At 36.0% G+C, this 18,065-nt stretch overlaps 1 pseudogene; it reads right to left on the bottom strand.

The window, feature by feature from the left end:
• Nucleotides 1–6,033: 6,033 nt before the first annotated feature.
• Nucleotides 6,034–6,613, bottom strand: LOC130945777 (probable NAD(P)H dehydrogenase (quinone) FQR1-like 1; annotated as a pseudogene).
• Between the last annotated feature and the right edge of the window lie 11,452 nt (nucleotides 6,614–18,065).

Genomic DNA, 18,065 nt, shown 5'->3' with positions numbered 1-18,065 from the left:
AATTTTGGGTCTTTGATGTTTTTGTCCTTGGGTCTTATTAGGACAGTTCTCTGTGTTTTTTCTTTTTGGGGGAAGTTAGAAATAATAAAATTATTTTTTTTATGATTTTAATTTTGAATCTTGATTTTAAATTGTGCCTAGGTTGAAAAATTCCTTGGATTGTTATGGTTGAATGGCATGAAAAGTGGACTTTATAGTGTATCATGTTCGGATGTTGTTCTGTTTTTGCGTGTTTCTCTAAATCATATTGAGGGGTTTAAATTGTTAAAACCAAGGGAAACCTTTTTAATTGTTGGAAGTAAAGAATGCTAACAATTCTTATTAGCCTCTTCACTATTTGAGTCCGGATACCTAAAAATTATGCAAAGAGTGGAATCCATTATAATGTATACATGTGATGTGATGATGTTACCGTTTGAAATATTTTTAATATATTTTGAGATTTTTCTTGGATTACAATTGTGAATTTTTATAATATTTTAAGAATTGGATGTATTTTATTTTGGTCATACTTAATATCTTTCTTTTTATAGGTAACTTGAATGTTTATGCAAAAAATTTTGTCACATATTTCTTATGTTAAACTAATAGATGATTCTTTTTATACTAAATGGATGATTCATTTAAAAGAAAAATTTAGTTAAAATATTTGCGATCTGATCTGATGAAGATATATGCATGGTAAAAAATTTTCTGTGATTGTCTAGATATTTGATAAAGTGTAAGTCTAACTCCAAGTATTTGTACCTGCTATAGAGGACAAGATTAGCAGTTAAAAGGCAAGTGAATTAGTTATCACAGTAGATGATATGTGAAATATTTTTAAGAATGTGCAGCTTCTCGAACAACTGTTGAAGAGATATAATTTCGATTTGTGCAGCAGCTATAAATCTGTATTCTGTTTCAATATTGCTCTTATTGAGTTTGGTTTGTTTATTACTCTTCCATAAGATTAGATTGTTGCCAAGACACACACAAAAATTTGTAATAAATTTTCTATCATCTAAGTCACCAACCCAATTAAAATCTGCAAAAAAAAAAAGGACAAAAATTAGTAGATTTTGTGAAAAATAAGTCATGATTCAAAGTTCCTTTTAGATATCTCAAAATTATTTTCACACGCTTTTAATGGTGTAATATGGGTTGGTACATATATTGAGATACTTTATTAATCGAGTATGATAAATCTGGCCTAATAAGAATTAAATATTGTAAGCCACCTACTATAGACCTATAAAGTTTTGAATTATCAAAGAATTTTGAGTCATTGATAGACATCTTAAGATTAAATATCATAGGAGTAGACATGAGATTTGAGTCCTCTATAATTGATCTTTTTAATAATTCTGATGCATATTTAGATTGAGTAATTAATCAATTTTCTTGTGGCAAATAATTTGCTTTCAGGCCCAAAAAAAGCTGAATTGTCCCAAATCTTTCAAAAAATTTTTTATTGAGATCAAATATAAGAGTATTAATTTCATTCATATTATTACCAATTACGATAATATCATCAACTAACATACACAATTAAGTAAACAAAAAAATTATATTTAATAAACAAAAAATATCAGATTTGACATTCTTAAATCCAAATTTGGCTAAAATTTTGGCTAAAGTATTAAAACAAGTTCGTGGAGCTTGCTTCAAACCATAGAAAGCCTTATTTAAACAGCAAACTAAGAATGTATTTGAATGAGAGTAACCTGCTGGTTTAGCTAAATAGACAGTTTTTTCTAGTTTACCGTTAAAAAATACATTATTAAAACCAAATTATCATAAAGATCAACCTAAAAAGACAGTAATACTAAAAACAATTCAAACTGTGCTAGACCTCACAATTGGGTTATAAACCTGTTCATAATCTATTTCCTCTGTTTGATGAAAATTTTTACCAACTAGTCTAGCTTTGTCTTTTAGAATATTTTTAAATTGATCATTTTAATGGCAAAATCCATTTGCTTTCTATGATGGTAGCATTTAGGGGTAGTTCTTTAAGAGTCCATGTTTGATACTTTATAAATACTTGAAATTCAATATTCATGGCTTATTTTCAGTGTGAAGAGGCTAGAGTTTGAGCTACAATTTTAGGAATATTGTGTATCAAATCAATCAATGATTATAAATTTGGAAGTAGTTATAGTAGCTAAAGCTCTTGGTTTAGTAATTCTAGATTTTGATCTAGTTACCATGGCATGAGTGTTACTAGGTAGCACTAGAGTTGGAGAGATAGGAGGTAAGACAATATCAATATCCCCAATTGGTATAGATGAATCTAATGTACTAGATACTAAATGTAAAGTTGTGTTGTTAGATAAAATGTTTGATGTAGATGTAGAAGTGAATGGACAATTGTTAGGTTGTTCTAAACAAGGAAGTTGATCAAGAGATTAATGAGATGATGTACTAATTAAGAGAAAAAGAGGAAAAGAGGCTATATAAATTGGTAGAATGATATAAAAAATAAGATTCTCAACTAATGCTACAGATTCAGAATTTTTAGAAGAAGAATCAAACTTAGAAAATATTACTATAGAAAAATACAAATTGATTCAATTGTTGTGACTTATTGATTCAATTGTTGTGACTTATGAGCTGTCATGGCCGAAAATGAGTCATGACCGACGTTCAGGAAAATAATCTCCAAGCAAGCCTAATCGACTCAGATATAAGTTGAATAAGAAAGTTACAAATATTTTAAATAAATTTACAGTTTCTAAAATGAATAATTACATATTTTTAACAAAAGGTAAAGTAAATAAATATGGATGCATTCTGCCTGTGACATATGGAGTATATATTTCTAGGAACTCGACAAAGAATAGGTACTCAGTGCAGATCATTTCTCTTGAATAGAAAATCTCACATAGTCAAGTATTTGTTCCTAGAAAATATTTTTAGAAAAATAGGGTGAGTTTTGCAACTCAGTGACTAGACAATACATCTATAATCGACATGAGACCATATAAACATCATTATTAAAGTAATTTTTAATTAGAAAATAATAGTTGATAATAATAATAAGTGAACCAATAGGCAATAAGGGAGTTTTCATACAGAAATCAAATCAAAAGTCCGCACTTGGGCGGCTCCACCTCAATGGGTAGCCCTTTCCTCTCGTGTGTCCTAACAGAATAACAGATCTAACGTGTGGCCTGCACGTTAGGCTAGCAACACCCCTGCTAGTTGGGGTCTGAGTTAGATGCATCTAAGTTAACGTCATAACCGCCGTTAACTACGGTTTTCTAATACGAGCCTCACAAACCAATTCAAAACATATAATTTCAAATACAACCAATCTTTTGATCTTTCAAATATATACAATATAAACTCAAATCAAATAATACTTTCTCATAAAAAATCCCTTTCAATCATATGAAATGTCGAATATACTTTACAAATTCAGAGTAAATAAGTGAGTGTCAACAATATTTCAATGTTCCAGAAACATATATTCAAATAAAATTGAACATTTTAAAATAATACAAAACTTCACCAAACATGTATACAGTCTCATGTGCAGATTGAAAATCTGAATTTCATAGAAATAAATATTTAATTCTAATAAATCCATTATTAAAATCAAATTCAAATCTTTGTTAGTAACTTGTAGGTATAGTCACAAATTCAAGCAGCATATATCAAAATAATTATAAATGTAAAGCCTACTCACAACGTGGTCCTAAGAGACCGAAGAGACCAAACCCGAAGTGCGAAATTAACGGGTGAGGAGGAACGATGTAGAATGAAATGAAAAGACACAGGATTTAGACTGGGACAGCGGAAAGTTATGGCTGCAACAACAGCAGCATCCATTTCTTATTGCAACATCAATGACCATAGCACCCAGAGAAAATATTGGATTCAAATTGAATGGAAGACAACAAGAAATGGTACTGGAAAATCCAAGGTAAAGCAGAGGTTTAATAAAATCAGAATGGCAGAATATGGAAGTGAAACAGATTCAAGGGAAAAGAGCGAACCAGAACGGCTCGACAGCAGCAAGGAGGTACGGCGGCAAGGTGGCAACGCTACTTCTTCTCCCTCACGAACTCGCCTCCTTTTCCCTCCTCTGTTCGCAGCTCACAGCGGCGGAAACAGCTTCATCAACGACGACGCAGTAGTGGTGAAGGAACGGCGGTCTTCGACGGCGTGCTAGGTAACAACCAGGCGCGACAGAGCTGGCGGCGTCCTCTCCTCCATCGCATTTCCCGCAGCGGCAGCTCTCTGCCTCAACGCCTCACTCTCTCTCCTCTTCGTCAGCGCCAGCAGCGACGCGTGGGACAGCGGCTCCACGGCGGTGAGGCGCGACGCAGGCGTGCTCCAAGGCAACGGTAGTGATGGCGGACAACCTCCCCTTCCTCTCTTCTCTTCTCCGTTTCCTCACTCTCCCCTTTCTCTTTTTTTTACTTCCGTTTCTTCTCTCTCTTTCTCTGAAATGTGTGTGTATGTGTGTAAGAGGGAGGGTGTGAGTTTTATTTTGAGATTAGGGTTAAGGTTTGATAAAAAAAGATAAGGGTAGAATGGGTATTTTGATAAAATTAGAGGGTAAATGTAAAACATTTCAAAAAAAACATTGGGATATTACATGAGCATTTTTATAGTTAATATATAATAGACATAAATGGCTATTCATTTGTTGCATACACCTTGACCACCTGATAATAAATATAATCATGGAAGTAACACTTGCTTCATAAGTTTATCGCTAAGTAGCACTAAGTAGTATGCTATGTATGTGGACTCAGTTTTTAATTTGATAAAAATCGTAACACCAAAGTTCGAGTGTAATAACTACAAAATACAAACAGTGGGTAAAAAAAACTGTCAAAGCACTTTGATTGCTTTTGAAAAATTAAATAACTAGATATTGTTGTTGTTTTTTTTCCTTATCCTTTTTTTTCTTCTTTAAATTTTGTTAAACAACCAACAAAAAAAATACAAAATGTTTTTTCTTCTTTTGTGATACTTGTATTCACTATCAATTGAATTATCTCTGCAGTAAAGAATAAATATAAGTAACTTCTGTTAGGTACCTAATTGTTTTTGCAAAAATTTAAATGGATGTTAGTTCTATCAAACATTAGGATGTTCCTTTTTCCATATCAAAAAAACTTATCCTAAATAAGTAACTATAAATTTTTCATCATGCTAAAATACAATAAAAGGAATTATGATATTCATTCAACTTATCCATACAATTTGCAACACTATCGATATAGAAATTCATCACGACCAAAAGTAATATAAAAAGAATCATCCATTTAGTATTTAAAAAAAACATCTATTTGTTTAACAAAAAAAACATTTGATGTAAACTTTATATTTTGTTAGAGGGATGAAGCTACATCATTTAGAAAATGGGAATATCATTACTATACAACTAGCTAAACAAAAAATAATTTTTTAGTTGCTACACTTGGATCACGTCTCTTTCACTTCATCCAATTCATCAACAGTTTCAAATTCCTCTTCGATCAGTTCAAATTTATCAATCATTTTAAAATAGACTTTTTGCAATCATCCATCTGCAACCATAAGCAAAAACACATACTCAGCCATAGCCCATAAGAAAAGAAATATTTCTATCTAAAAAACAAAGAGACAACCATCTAATGACAATTATAAAAACAAAGAAATATCAACAATCATATATAAAGAAACATCTACTTTTAAAAATAAAAGACACAATTATTATTCAACCTAAAATAATCTAGCTATTTGAATCTAGTAAATATTTATAAAAGCATTCCAATGCATATGGTGCCATTTCTTCCCCAAATTTGGCCATAATTGTCTCCAAAGTAAATACAAAGTCCTCATTCTCAACCTCATCCATGACAAGCGACTAATTCATAAAGCTTAAAGGCCTAAAATAAAACTTTAATCCATTTGTGTGCTTGATAAACACAGAATTACTAAAATAGAACTCCATACAAATCAATATCACCTTGAAAATAAAAAATTGCCAAAAACCTTCTATCATTGTGGTGGTATAGTGTTCCTTTCACTGAGACAAAAACATTATATGCTTTATGCAACATCCTTGAGCTTCTTGGTGATGGTGGCAAGAATATTCTCCTGGTGGAATGCTTGCAGCAATTCAATCTCAGAAACCTGTCTTGTTCCATCACCAACATAAGTCCCTACTCCATAAGGACTTCCACCTTTCACTTCTTCCATCTTGAACATGCAATGGCGGAACGTATATCCGATGGGAACATATATCATTCCATGATGTGCCAGCATTGTTATAGCAGTAAGGCTATACATAAATCATGACAAGTTTGATAAGCAACTAATAAGTACATAGTGATATCTAATAAGGAACATGGTTAAGATATATATATAGAAGCTTATTTACTTACAGTATTGTTTCTTGTCCACCGCCTAGCAAACCAGTGATGTAGAAGAGTCTAGTAGGCTTGCTTACAAGGTCTTGTTGCAATCAAAGAGATCCAGTTTGGTCAAGAAAATCCATAGACTGGGCAGCCATCATTTCAAACCGTGTGGGGAAGCCGAAAATAAGGCCATCAGCTCCATTGAGCATATCAAGTTCAATGATTGGTACATCACTCTTTGGTGGTGCATTCAGCCATAAGTAAAGACACATTATTCAATCAAGAACATCCCAGAGCCTATAAAAAATATAGAAACCAAGTAAGCACTATCAATAGTTATGAAATCAAAGGTTAAATATATTTAGTAAATCCCCAACATCCATCTTCATTCACAAATGCATAATAATTAGTCAAATTTAGAAGAATGAATTATCCTAAACTGAATCCTGATTACTAAAACCTAATAAAGAAGGCATGGAGAATCCTAATTAGAAAAGAAATAAACTGTACAAAGAAAGATTAACACTAAAAGAAACCATTAATTATCTCAAAAAGAAATATCCAACACTATAAGAGTTTCATTTTTAGAACAATATCGATTAAGAACATCCAATACAAACATTCATAATAAAAAAACACAAGTTAAACTAAAACTCTAAGATGGAAAGGAAAAAAAACCTAGGCTGCTGGGGAGGAGACGCCGTTGATCGACCGGGGTACACGTCAAGGCGGAGGTTACTGCGTCGTCGGTGGTTGCTGCGACGGTGGAGGAAGCCGTTGTTGGGAATAAGTAATATGACCACAATCCAATCAATCATGTGTCAAATAATTTGTTATTGTTATTATATTAAAATATTAATATAATAAGGTCCTTGATTAAATTTAGAGATTTATCATTGTGATAGTGATCATAATATTGAGAGATAAATCTTTTATAATTTAATCTAAATTGTTCTTGGTCATATGATTATTAAAAAGGACATTAATAATCCGGAAAGATCAATATATATATAATGGTCTTTATTGGATGAAGATTAATAGATCTCATTTATTAAATTATATATATATGGTGTATATAGGGATATGACCATTGAACTAGCTTACTCTGAGAATTCCTAATGGTTATAATTACCGTATATTTGTCAATAGGATATTCTCAAGATGAACATAGTAATAGAGTTTCCTTTGACCTGCGACTATCATAGTAATTAACAACGTATTTATTATACTTTGATTTCGTACACCTAATACCCTAGGGTGCTAGTTGAATGGATATTGGGTATGATGTAAATACTTGTAGAATTAATGATCAGTCAATAAGGAATCCGTCAACTCTCGATAAAGATTTTGAGCTCTATGATTATAATGAATGAGATGAATAAACCTTGGCCAAGGAGATTGAATGAATGAAGAAATGATTTTCTTAGGTCATTCACAGTTTATTATAATAATGGTAACAAGTTAGAGTTTGACAATTAAACCATACTCTAAGGGTTAACCAAGAGCTGGAAAGATGGAAGGAATTATACTTTGTTCTTCTGAGGTTCTTAGTAAAAATATATTACTTCATACTATCGGGTCGTTGAGAAGTGTTGCTAGACGCCAACCTTGATTACTAAATTTAGTACGACTAATTTACTACCCGCTTAGTATTGAACCTATGGGGTCACACACTAACGGGTGTTCTAACCTTTGCTATAGAATTATTTAATTATTATTTTGATTTGATCAAATAAATAATTATATTAATTCAAATAGAATATTATTATATTCTTTGCTAGCACCAAGAATATAATAATAGTATGATAATTGAGAACATTGAATGAGATTTGAGAATAATTAGTTATTCTATTTCTGAATTTGGATGAGATCCTAACTGATTCTGTTTTCAAATTTAGTTATGATATGATTCATAAAATTTGAATGATTCAGATTTGAAATTTCAAGATATGATTTAAATTTGAATTGAGAATCAAATTTAAAATCAGTAACAAATCTCATACTATATATATGTATGCCAAGAGTAGAGGAATATAAACGAGAGAATAACAAGAGTTTTATTCCTTTACCTCTATACACATGAATGTTTGTGAGCCTAATTCTTGGAGAAGAATTTTATGGTGTGCAAAGAGTTGCAAAGAGGTTCTCAATTTAGATCAGATATCCATTGGTCAAAGAGTTGACAGCAAAATGTTGGTCTCGGTGTGGATACGCATAGAGTCTTCGTACAATCGAAGAATAAAGTTTTTACTAAAGCATCTAAAGGTATTTAGATCTGATCTATATTATATATTGTTTATTGGAATAAAGTTTAAGCACAAAATAGATCTTTAGGATTACCTTATTTTTCTTCCGCTGCGTGTTGTGAACACATGATAATCCTTCAGTGGTATCAGAGCTTTGGCCTTTTTGTGTTTAAATTTTTATTCCTATTTTCTTAAAGTTTGTGAATTAATAGGATTAATTCAAATTATTTTTTAAGCATGTGATGTATTTATTTTCATTGAGATGAATTTTTAATAAATTAATAGTTAATTTATTTGAAGTTTGATTATTTAATTGTGATTAAATTATCATCCTTTTAATATAATAGTTATATTTATAATAAAATATTTTGTTTGGTTTTATTTATTTAATTTTATCGTGATTTTGAGCACAATAAAAGGAATAAGACGCAAAATATTTTTTGTTTGATTCATATGTATATAAGTGTATATATAAATGTCAAATTTAATTTGATAGTTTTATAAGGCTAAATGTTAGTCTATTTAAAATCAAAATTTGTTTTGATTTATGTGTTTTGAACACTATAGTTTTAGAAATTAGTTTTTTTTTTAATGTTCTTGATAATAAAGAGAGGCCTGACAACCAGAAGTTTTATTTTCAAGATAATAATCAGTATATACATTTGATGTATTAGGGATTTAATTTTATATTTTTACCTAGACAATTTGAGAGTATAAAATTTAATCCAAGAATACTGGTAGAAATTCTCTAACAATAGAGATAAGTCCTAAAAGTTAGGATATTGTCAAAAATAAATTTATCTCTTGTTTACAAGGAACGACCTGATGACCAGGAGACTTGTAATCACGGATAGAATTTATTCATGTATATGATGATGCATAAGGAGAATTAATTTTATACTTGAACCTAGACAACCTAGGGGTATAAAATATAATTCAGTTAAATAATTGTCTGACAACCAGATAACTATTTGAGATTATAATTATATGGGATATAATTTAATCATGTTTATTTGAAATAGGTATGAGTAACAACTTGACAACCAAGGTACTCATTCGCGATTCTAAATAATTTTTTTTTCAGAAATATAGATTTCTTAATTTACTTTCATATTTTAAATTTTTTAAATATGTCCATCTTTCGTATGGCATACTTGAAAGTAATAAAGTGGCTATACATTGAGAATTGTTCCTATATATAAAAGGGTTTCATGAACATGATAATATTGAACTAATATTGTCCAATAAAATTGGTGATGGAATAGTCAGTACTTATGAAGTATCTAAAATATTATTTTACTATAATATAGGTTGTTTTGACAACCAAGAGTTCTAATTTTAAAGGCATATACCCACTATTTATTATTGAACATCTTGAAAAGATATATGATGTCCAAAGTAAGATAGTATGACTATCAAAGATTTTATTTAAACTAGTGGGAGTATTGGGCAATATATTTTGAATTAAACAATTTTGGAAGTTGGAATGCCATTAGCCAGGCTTTAACGAGAATTGTTCTTACAAGCAATTTTAGAGATTTATTTTGTTACAAACAATTTATAATTGGCCCTAATATGATTAAGGTTTGTGGTCTTTTTGGAAAAGCTCAATATGAGTATTGAGGATGCGTATCAAAATTGCTCTTAAGGATTGGTTTGACCAATAATAAAGATATTGAGTATTTTTATTATAAGATCTTAAAAATCTCTAATTATCTAATTGATATTCTATGTACTCCATGCACAAATACTAGTACTCTATGTACTCCATCATGTTTAAGAAACATGAAATTTAATTTAGTTGAGTATCACTATTTGTTAAATATTTGGACTACATTTTAGAAATGTTGCTAAATTAAAAATTTCTCATTAAATCAATTTTTTACTCATATGAGATATGGAAAATATAACACCCTACCATACAGAATCTTATGCTTAAGTCATAATTCAGAGATGGCAAGGTATTACGACCTCTAAAATAAAAATTTAGTACGTATAGTAGTATGAATGATTGATTATAACTAGGAGCCTTTGTAGAAAAAGGGGTAAACAAAAACCGCAACTCAAAAGCGCACACTCCGATCGTTAACGTAACGAACAAGGATAAACCAACGCGAGATTATATATATACAAAAGAGTGTCAAAAATAGGAATATCAAGACTCAAAATCCGGCTGCGAAGATAACCGGTCTGAGCATAACAATATATACATATGATAAAATAAGGAAAACCCCAAAGGAAACTCAAAGGGACACAAATACATAAAACCTATTCTCCAAAATCTCCCATAAGAGGAGTCATCACAGTTTGTATTATTTAATGGAGATAAGAGTATCTAAGCAAAACATATAAACCAAAACATAGTCCCCAAGCACAAGGAATCTTCGCAAATCTAGAAGTCTCCAGCATGCCTCAGCGGGAAACCTCGCGTCCTGCATCTGAAAACCACAAAATCCGCATGGGTGAGAACCAGAGGTCCCCAGCATGGTAACAGCTTCCACATATATAATACATAATAATAGAGGAAAGCCAAAGGCAATCCTAGAACTTCCCCCAGATAATATCAAAGCTTATAAACAAGCTAAACCATATAAGGGCATCTGACTAAAGATTCTTCAGTCTAACTAATACTTCCCTTTCCAATTCCTTCAAACCTCCCAACCACCAGCAGGAGTATATTATAGAAAACACAGTTATATCAGACAAAGAATATACAAATAGGAGCAGTTAAGACATTTAGACAATTAGCAAGTAATATGCAGTCAAATAGGCAATCTCAAACAATTCACATAGTATGCATATGATGAATGCCTGTCCCTAGTGGCCGATGATATCATCTGTCGGTTATAGAGCCAACCCGACAAGTCCTGGTAGCTAACCATTGGACTGTCCCTCTGTCGTGTCTCCCCAACTCGAGTATGCTCAATATGAGCTTGATCATAATCATGATCCATATCCATCACCATCACTGGTGAATACTTATCCATCACCATCACAGGTGAATATTTATCCATCACCATCACAGGTGAATATTTGGGAGTGAGCTCGTCCGGGAATTTCACAGTGCCCGGCCACCCTGACGACATAGGGTAAACAGAGTATCAAGTCTCAACTTGGAGCACGTGGTGGCTAGCCACGGCTACTACCCAGGGAAACTCGTATCTCAGATAGTGGAAGTGCAAATCACAATTATCAATAATTCAGCATAAACATGCATGAATTCTCATCCATGGATCAACATCCATAACAGCCATTAGGCTCATGGTTAAATCCATAACCAGCCAATATTCATAGCATACACAGCTATTCCGGCTCACGGTTAAATCCATAACCAGCCATTTCATTAACAATTACAGCCTTTCGGCCCATGGCATAACAAGTACTTCCACCACCATCCTCCGCATCTCACATAATCATCTTGATCCTCATTGATCATTCATTTTTCCCTTGCTTCACTCGCAAGTTACCTCATTCACTAGCCCCTTTCTAATAGCTAGGCATGTCATAATGATTTAAGACATAAATGGTGAGATCGGAGACTTAGAAGTATGAGATTTGGCTTTTAAAACTCAAAAATCAACTTTGGGATGAAAACAGGGCCACGCGTACGCGCACTCCACGCGCACGCGTGGATGGCCTCAAAAACTCATCGACGCGCAAGCGTCATGCACGCTGACACGTGGATTACAACTTTGGCAATCGACGCGCACGCGTCAACCACGCGTACACGCGGGTGTTCTCGTGCCCCAGGCACAACACTGGCACAGTTCTGGCATAACTCTCTGGAAAAAGGCTGGGCATTGGGTGCAGCACAATCGGCGCGCCCGCGCACATCACGCGTACGCGTGGATGGAACTTCTCGGAAGATCGGCGCGCACGCGCCAGGTGCGCCCACGCGCAAGGGGTCATTCTGCTAAAAATTTTCTAAGTTAAAAGCTGCAGAATTTCACAGATTTACACCCCAATCTTCCAACGGACATAACTTCCTCATTTTAAATCGTTTTTCACCCGTTCTTCGAACGGTATGGACATCCCGGATCCAATTTCATTTCTAAATAGATTTGGTACAAAATGGAGATCCGTAGTCCAAGTTATGTCCCGTCAAAGTATGCCCAAAAACCATATTTTCATACAAAACCACAATATGCCATTTTCAAAACAAACCATTTTCAACTCTTTTCAAAATCAATCAAAACATGCCAATTTCATCCCTTTTCTTTGAAATCAATCAAAATGTATCAAATTCAACATCAAGCCTCCTCAACTCACACATTGACACATTACCACAATATACAAAATCACTATCTCATCATTTTAGCCCACTTCACCCAAGTGGCTCAAACTCAAACATATTGACATATCATATACTATTCCTCATGCCAATTCTCAACAACACCAATTCCAATAAATTATTATTGCACACAATCAACATCATATTCACCATCAACATGGTTCAACCCACAATTCAACCATAACCATTCATCAAGCATATATCACAACATGTATATTTCTCATACATCACACCACCAAGGCATCAATAATCATCATCACATATATGACCACATCATATACCTCAATCATTCAACAACATCAACAATTCAATGCCTATCTTAGGGCCTCTAGCCTAAGTATTTCCTACCACATTACATATTAGATACGGGAAACCGAAACCATACCTTAGCCGATTTTCCCAAGCTCCACCGGAGCACTTCCAAACCAAATATCCACAAGCTCTCAAGGCCTCAATACCTCCAAAAACAGATTTTTCACCACCAAACCCTTTCCAAGCTTTTCAAAATCACCAATCAAGCTCCAATATCCACACATACACAACCTAAGCCACAACCATCATACCCATACACAACATCTCAAAACCCAAGCATCATAAAACAACAAAATACACTAGGGTTGAGAATCTTACCACACCCAAGGTCCAAGGAGACAAGATTAACCTTCTCCTTCAAGAGAGTTTGGTCCTATAACATCAAAGAACCCAAAATCTCAACATTTCACCCATGAAACTCGAAAATAAGGGCTGAGATTTCGAACAGCAACACGTGGCTTACCTCAAGATTGATTATATGGGTTTTGTAGAGCTCTCCGCGGTGAACGCGTGGCCGCAAACGGGGCGGCAATCGGAGCTCTAGATCAAAAGTTATGATGGTTTGAAGATCAACCAAGGGAGAGAACTTGAGAGAGTGTTCTTCCTCCCTTTCTCTCTAATTTCAGCTTGTGTGTGTAACAAATGAGGAGAGAGAGTGCTGAAAACTAGGGTTTTGGTTAAGTTATGTTGGGCCAAGGGCCCACTTTGGGTCCGGTTGGCCCGGTTTGGCCCGTTCGGTCCAATCTTGGTCCGAATTCTATAAAATTGGTACCAAAACTCTCGTCTCAGTCTCCTCTATCACATTTAGCCATAAAAAATCACATTTTAGGCTTTCTAGAATAAATTCTCATTTATGGGTTAATTAGCCGTTAATTAACCGGGTTTTACATTCTACCCACCTAATTGGGAATTTTGCCCACAAAATTCAAATGCAATTACCTGAGAATAAATGCGGATAATCCGTTCGCATCTCCGACTCAAGTTCCCAAGTGTGTTCCCCAACACCGCCTCGACTCCATGCCACTTTGACTAAGGAAACATCTTTTCCACGCAACCGTTTAATACTAGTATCATCAATTCTGACTGGAGCCACTGGAAGCGTCAAATCTTCCCTTAACTGAACCGACTCAGGTTCCAACACATGGCTAGCATCAGGGGTGTACTTCCGAAGCTGCGACACGTGAAACACGTCGTGCAGGTTCGAAAGATGAGGTGGTAGAGCCATCCGATACGCCAACGGTCCAATCCTCTCTAGGATCTGAAATGGACCAATGTATCGAGGATTCAACTTCTTTGCCTTAATCGCCCTACCTACTCCCGTAGTCGGAGTAACCTTAAGAAAAACATGGTCCCCTTCCTCAAATTCTAAGGGCTTTCGCCTTTGATCGGCGTAACTCTTTTGACGACTCTGCGCCGTAAGCATCCTATCTCGGATTTTCTTGACTTGCTCAGTGGTCTCAGCTATCATTTCTGGCCCCAACAAGCTTTTCTCTCCAGCTTCATACCAACATAGCGGAGATTGACATTTCCTCCCATACAAGGCCTCATACGGAGCCATTCCAATGCTCGCATGATAACTATTATTGTATGCAAACTCCACTAATGGCATATACCGATCCCAACTCGCCGGTTGGTCCAAAACACAAGCTCTCAACATATCCTCTAGTGTTTGGATCGTCCTCTCAGATTGACCATCTGTTTGAGGATGGTAAGCCGTGCTCAAGCTTAATCGGGTTCCAAAAGCTTTCTGAAATGCACCCCAAAACCTTGAAGTGAAACGAGGATCTCTATCAGAGATTATAGTAGCAAGTACACCATGAAGTCTCACAATCTCCTTTATGTATAACCGTGCTAGCTCCTCAAGGGTGTAAGTCATCCGAATGGGTAAAAAGTGAGCTGACTTCGTCAGTCGGTCCACAATCACCCAAATAGCATCAAAACCAGCTCTAGTCCTTGGCAATCCCGACACAAAGTCCATTGCAATACTCTCCCACTTCCATTGTGGAATCTCTAGAGGTTGCAACATTCCGGAAGGTCTTTGATGTTCAATCTTTACCTTTTGACAAGTTAAGCACTTTGAAACATATTCTGCCACATCATTCTTCATACCCGGCCACCAAAACATCGCCTTTAAATCATGGTACATCTTAGTACTTCCCGGGTGAATGGAGAATCCGCTTTTGTGTGCCTCTTTTAAGATATCTTGCCTCAAAGTGCCAACATCCGGCACAATGATTCTACCCTTGAATCTCCATAACCCATCTTTTTCTTCCGACACTCTCCACTGTTTTCCTTGCTCAATGGCCGGTAACACTTTCCATAAGGCTTCATCATTTTGATGAGCCTTTAGGAGTTCGGACTTAAAGTCACTTGAGATTTCTAATTGGCTCAAACATAAAGTTCCGGATACTTCTTGAGTACCAATTTTCAGACTCTCGAATCCCTTGAGCAACTTCTCTTCTTGAAGCATCATCCAAGCCGCATATAACGACTTCCGACTTAACGCATCCGCCACTACATTCGCCTTTCCCGGATGGTAATGCAACTCAAAATCGTAGTCTTTCAGCAATTCCATCCACCTTCTCTGCCTCATATTAAGCTCTTTCTGATCAAAGAGGTACTTCAAGCTCTTATGATCAGAGAAAACTTGGAACTTAACCCCATAGAGAAAATGCCTCCACACCTTCAAGGCAAACACAACCGCAGCGAGTTCCAAATCGTGCGTAGGGTAACTAACTTCATGAGGTCTCAACTGTCGTGAGGCATACGCCACCACATTACGATGCTGCATCAGCACGCACCCTAAACCCTTCAATGAGGCATCACAATACACCTCAAAAGGCTCGTTCGGCTCGGGTAACACTAACACAGGAGCAGTTGTCAACTTTTCCTTCAATGCCTGAAAGCTCTCTTCGCACTCAGGATTCCAAACAAACGGAGTGTCTTTGCGGGTTAACTTTGTCATTGGCAAAGCTATCTGTGAAAAGCCCTTGATAAACCTTCGGTAATAGCCAGCTAAACCCAGAAAACTCCTTATCTCTGTTACGGTGGTTGGTTGTTTCCAATCCATCACAGCCTCCACCTTAGTTGGGTCTACAGCTATTCCCTTCTTACTCACCACATGGCCCAAAAACTTCACCTCACTCTTCCAAAATTCACACTTAGACAGTTTTGCATAAAGTTTCTTCTCCTTTAGAATCTGCAACACGGTCCTCAAGTGTTCCGCATGCTCTTCTTCAGTCTTGGAATAAATTAGTATGTCATCAATGAAGACAACAACGAATTTATCCAGAAACGGACGGAAGACTCTATTCATGTAATCCATAAACACTGCAGGAGCGTTCGTCAACCCGAAAGACATCACAGTGTACTCGTAATGACCATAACGAGTCCTGAAAGCGGTCTTAGGGATATCCTCACCCCTCACCCTTATCTGGTGATAACCGGATCGCAAATCGATCTTGGAGAAAACTCCAGCTCCTTGTAACTGATCCATGAGATCATCAATTCTCGACAATGGGTACTTATTCTTTATTGTAACCTTGTTCAGCTGCCTGTAATCCACACAGAGCCGCATACTCCCATCTTTCTTCTTCACCAGTAACACTGGAGCACCCCACGGAAAAACACTTGGTCGTATAAAATTCTTTCCCAACAAATCCTCTAACTGAGACTTTAGCTCGTTCATCTCTAACGGTGACATCCTATAAGGAGCACTTGAGATTGGTCCCGCCCCGGGTACCAATTCAATAGCAAACTCAACCTCTCGGTTAGGTGGAAACTCATCAATATCATCGGGAAACACTTCCGAAAACTCACACACAACCGGAATCTGCTCCAACCTTTGATCATCTCCCGAAACGCCCGCGGTTAACAACATGATACCCTGACATTCGGTTCCGGAGCAGTTCACCATCATCGAATTCAAGTAATAATTATTCACCACGACCGGCTCTTCTGTATCTTCCGGCATAAAGTACACCGACTTTGTAGAACAATCAAGCAGGACATGGTTCTTAGATAACCAATCCAATCCCAAGATAAGATCAAGTCCGATCATCGGCAAGCAGACTAAATTATGAACAAAATCACGCTGCTTGAACCTAAAGGAAACTTCCGGGCATCCTAGCCTAGTTACCATGGCTTCATGGGTAGCATTGTACACTCTTAGATCATAATCTAAAGTTACAATCTTCAATCCTAACTCATGGGCTTTCTCAAATGCAATGAATGAATGCGATGCTCCCGAATTAAATAAAGCATTTAAAGTATGACCAGCCATTTCACAGTTACCTCGAATAAGTGTTTCGGATCCCTCTGCACCCACGGCTGAGGTGGTGAACACCCGACCAGTTTGTTGTGCTTTCCCAGCACCTTGCTTCTGTCGCTCCGGACACCATGGGAGCTTATGCCCTGCCTTTCCACAATGGTAGCACAAACCCCATCCGGCCTTGCATGGTGTTCCCGGATGGTGACTTTCACACCTAGTACAAACTTGATCATTCTGAGGTTGCTTCCCAAACCTTTTCCCTTGGGAGTTGTTGTTGTTGGGCCTCCTAAAGGAACCTCTCCTCTTGAAAGGTGGACCTCTAGGTGCAAAGCTCTTCCCTCGGTTCCGTGGGAATGATCCTCTGTGAATTCCCCTCTTAGCGGCTGCCCTATTCACACACTCTTCAGCCACCCCACACTCGTTCACCAACACAACGAAAGTTCTAATCTCCATTGGTCCCTGAGCTCTATTTCTGTCGTTGCCATGGTTGTTCATCTGTTGACCAAGGGCTTCAGCAGTGGCTTGCATAGCAGCAGCCACGTTCTCCAACGCAGCCATAAAGTTCACCGGGTCATTAGGGTTATTCTCCGGTGCACGAGCATTCG

This window comes from Arachis stenosperma, chromosome 8 (assembly GCF_014773155.1).
Source record: "Arachis stenosperma cultivar V10309 chromosome 8, arast.V10309.gnm1.PFL2, whole genome shotgun sequence".
Lineage (NCBI taxonomy): Eukaryota > Viridiplantae > Streptophyta > Magnoliopsida > Fabales > Fabaceae > Arachis > Arachis stenosperma.
Note: the sequence above shows the minus strand (reverse complement) of the source record. Positions and strands in the feature narration are given on the sequence as shown.